The sequence below is a fragment of the Coenobita brevimanus genome, chromosome 73, assembly GCF_032717465.1.
Source record: "Coenobita brevimanus isolate Jiangsu-jjx chromosome 73, ASM3271746v2, whole genome shotgun sequence".
Classification (NCBI taxonomy): Eukaryota; Metazoa; Arthropoda; class Malacostraca; order Decapoda; family Coenobitidae; genus Coenobita; species Coenobita brevimanus.
Genome location: NC_137026.1, coordinates 4,780,271 through 4,784,774, shown reverse-complemented (window position 1 = coordinate 4,784,774; position 4,504 = coordinate 4,780,271). Strand labels below are relative to the sequence as shown.

The 4,504-nt window shown below is 42.7% G+C and overlaps 1 pseudogene; it reads left to right on the top strand.

The window, feature by feature from the left end:
- Positions 1-968, top strand: part of LOC145407425 (cell adhesion molecule Dscam2-like) — a 174,185-nt pseudogene extending 173,217 nt beyond the window's left edge.
- The last annotated feature ends 3,536 nt before the right edge of the window (positions 969-4,504 follow it).

The window sequence follows — 4,504 nt, the reverse complement described above, 5'->3', positions numbered from 1 at the left end:
ATTACATTTTTTTTTTTCTTTTTTTTAGACTTTCCATCTTGGACCTAATAACCTTAGAGAAAAAATAACTAATTCCCCGTCCACACGAGCGGCAATGTCCTGGCGGGCACTGCCTGCTGAGCGTATATCCCTCGCTTCTTTAGCAGTGTTACTAGATCCATCAGTTCCCGGCGGGCTGTGGCCACTACCGGGCATACCTGCTTTGTTGTCCACACGGCAGACCGGGCAGTGGTTGGGCAGTCGAAGTAGGTCAAGAAATTATAATCTCTGTCTGTTAACCTCAGGCATTATTTATCTTAATATCGAGGGGAAATAATAATAATAATAATGATAATAATAATAATAATAATAATTTCCCATAGTGCCTTTTCTCCATAACTAGACCTAAAAATCTCATCCCTCGATCGTAAATACTGGATTGAAATAAGAGATTAACACTAACTTGTAATCTAGTCACGAAGACGTGCTAAAGAAAGTATGTGTAGCCATAGCATTGTCCTTTTCACCCACTTAAATACGTGAAATAAGTTGCAAAAGAACGAAAATCTGGGCCAAGTTAGGGTGAAAGGAGCATAGCAGATGAAATATGGTGTTAAGTATTTAGGTGTGGAGGTGTTAAGGTGTGTTAAGGCAGGTATCTATCCATCCACAGAGCCCGGAGTAAGTCTTCCTCGAGTGATACTTCAACTCTCATTCCTCCTCGACCCATCCACCCACCCTCGGCCTTCCCAGATTCGCGGGAACTGAGTGAGGCGGAGTGCGACCGTGAGATGTTCAAGGAGGAGGACGGGAGGGCTCGAGGTCCTGCTTCCTCGAGTAGTAGGGACGTGGAGGAGAGCATCAAGGCGGAGTTGGAGGAGCTGCTTCACAGGTACGAGCACCAGCAGCAGCGGGAGGAGCAGAAGAAGCAGCAGCAGCAGGAGAAGCGACGACCCGCAGAGAAGAATCCTTACACTATCAACGTATAGCAATGATGAGAACACACGATATACTCTGTTCACTTTCACTTGGACGAAAATTGCCGTTTCTGTAGCTTGAGTGATGAGGTGCGACAGTAAATTAACACTATGTGGTGCTAATCACGAAGAAGTGCTGTGGAATGAATGTATTGTATATGCACAACACCGTCTTTTTCTGCCACTGAGCTCCGTGAAATAAGCTGCAAAAAAGAAGAAAATCTGGGCCAAGTTCAGGTGAAGAGACTATGGTTCTCTTGTTGCTCCCAGCCACTGCCAACACACACACACACACACACACACACACACACACACACACACACACACACACACACACACTATATATAAAACCCATTGGACAGGATCGCTTTTGCCCCTTGCATCCGCTCATATGTTACGTTCCTGACACCAACAGACAACGTTATTAAAGCCAGGAAGATATTTTGATGGTGAAGGGGTTAATGAAGACTACACCAGACCTCTCTAGTTGGTAAAGAAAGAAAAAAAAAAAAGAGAGAGGAAAAGGAAAAGGAGAAAAAAGAATTACGAAAAAGTGGTGAAGGAAAGAGAATAAGGGAAGCAAAGGAAAGTCGTGGGAATAAATGACTCAAGAGTAACGCAGTGATTGGCTAGAGACACTCACAGAACGGCAGACTCAAAGATATAAAATTAACTCTCTATTTTCACTGCGTCTGCGTCACACTTAGGGCATGTCCGTCACTGCCCTCCATCCCTGGCAAAGTAGCTAAGAGCAGCGTCCTAGGCCAGAGATACCGAGCCTCTCAGCTAAGAAATATTAACTAGGAGAGGAAAGCGAGGTGAAGAGGTGAAATACTAGATGATTTGGTCCTTGAATGCATATAGGACTCACTGATGCCTTCAACAAGCTGCTCAACCTCCTTAACAACTCTGAATAAGTGACTCATTTTTATACACAATTCTATCTTCCACTCTTACACGATGCTTCTCTCGATATATTTTAAGGCTGTGTTACCGACGTCATTTTTGTCACTGTAAACGAAAATACACAAGAGTTTTCGTTGTGATGTATGACGTAAGAGTGTGTATGTTTATACGAGTATGTTGTCATGGTGACTGAGTCAATGGATCTTGTAAAAAATTATATACGGAACATTGCACAATTTCAATAAATATTCCATCCATTTCAGACAATAAAGAGATTTCTGTTTTACTTCTATATACAATACCATCACGATCACTATACCCTTTCTACTCTAACTTGGCCTAAAATTACCATTTCCACCTTGAACGCTTAGTTGCAATAATAGCAGTAGAATATGATGCTAGTCAAGAAGACGTGCTGTTGTAAGCATGTACAGCTGTAGTGCTATCCTTTTCAGTCACCCAGCAATGTGAAGCTAAATGCAAGAAGATGAAAAATTTGGGCCAAGTTAGAGTAAAAGTAGTATATGTCCTTTACCCGCCTTGAGAATGAAAAGTGAAGGACAAGATTGGAGATAGACCAGGGGAGGAGATATTGGTGCCACACACACACACACACACACACACACACTACTGAACCACCACCATCCATTACTTAGCCCGTACACCAACCCTGTCTTCCACCTTCCTCTCGATAGGGGCGTAAAGAAACTAGTAATCATGATAGTACATATAAATCACAATATCTTGATGACAATAGTAAAGTTGGTTATAGCTGAGAATATTATTGGTACTGTATTTTGGTTTATCATATAGAAGTGGTACACCAAGTTAAAATATTACCTGATGGTACTTTGGCTTATGGAAAAGTATATCTGTGAGGTGAGGCCAGGATTCCAGGGACTTGAATGGTGAGTAAATGAGTGTGTGGCCCATTTCACTGATTGAGCTGCTGTTTAAATCTCCCATTATCATATTCTTTTCCTTTTCCTACTGTCTGGACCCTGCCTCACCCCACCTGCAAGTGGAAAAGAGGAATGATGATGGTGATGATGATGATAATGATGATGATAAAGGGAAGGAGGAGAAAGAGGAGGACGAGGAGAAGGAGAAAGAGAATCACAACAACGATGATGATGATGATGATAAAGAGAAGGAGGAGAAAGAGGAGGATGAGGATGAGGAGAAGGAGAATCGCTACAACGATGATGATGATGATGATGATGATGATGATGAAGAGGAGGAGGAGGAGGAGAAAGAGGAGGACGAGGACGAGGAGAAGGAGAAGGAGACTCAATACAACAATGATGATGCTAATGATACCTTACTACAAACCAGGATTGGGCCGCACAAACACACTTACGAACCATTTCCTGTCGTAAGTGGGATTGTGATTTGCAGGAAGGGCAAGGAGGCTGTCCAATCTGCCTCTGTCTCCTGTCCTAAAATATATCTTGCTCTGTCTCCTGTCCTAAAATATATCTGCCTCTGTCTCCTGTCCTAAAATATATCTGCCTCTGTCTCCTGTCCTAAAATATATCTGCCTCTGTCTCCTGTCCTAAAATATATCTGCCTCTGTCTCCTGTCTTAAAATACAGGGTGTCCCGGGAGTTAAGTCAAAAACTTTGGGAAATGATAGAGGAGGGAATTGTAAGGAAAAAATATTATATGAACATGTGTCCAAATCCCAACCGTTACGGAGCTACAGTTACTGATGACCTTATGGGCGAATTATGAAGGAGACCATTTTCGCCCATAAGGTCATCAGTAATTGTAGCTCCGTAACGGTTGAGATTTGGACACATGTTCATATAGCATTTTTTGCTTAGAATTCCCTCATCTGTCATTTCTCAAAGTGTTTGACTTACCTCCAGGGACACCCTGTATATCTTAGTTACGAAGCCAAAATTACAGTAAGTTATCATTATTTTGTACAGGACCATCAGGGAAAGGAGTGAAAAAATATCTTCCCTTGTCTAGTTCTTCCTTTATAAAAAATATCTTAGTTACGACAGGAATTCGATCGTAAGTATGTTTGAGAACCCCTGGTCAGGCTCCGATAACTCACTCGTAGCTGAGAGAGAGAGAGAGAGAGAGAGAGAGAGAGAGAGAGAGAGAGAGAGACGCAAGAGTCTTAGAGGTATTTACGAAAGCCTGTACTTATTCTAGTAAGGAAGCTCCCTAACACCTTTTCCTCAGCGACTTATTCTTTCTCTCTTTCGCAAAAACCACTTCATGATTAAGAGAACAAAATTGCTGTAGCTGTTATCTTAAGACATAATGTAGAGACGAAGGAGACTGAGAGACTGACTAGGAGAGTGTGTGTGAGTGAGGTGGAGTGGGGGAAGAAAAAGGGGAGGGGGAACCAAGAATGAGATTGAACAATGGGGTGGAGAGGTATTTGGTAGAGGGAGGAGGGGGTGAGTTGGAGAGAAGGCAGCCAGACAGCAGAGCACAGCGTGACATGAAGGCCATTTGTTTGTGGCCTCCCCTTACGTCAGTGGTGTCCAACCTTTTCTAATTCTGGTCCCCCCTGCCACGTTCCCTGCGCCGGCCTTCCTCCAATGCTGTATTATACTGGCATAGTTGGCACATGGCAATAGTTATCATAGATTATTAATCTTTGAAATTGTTTATATATTCAG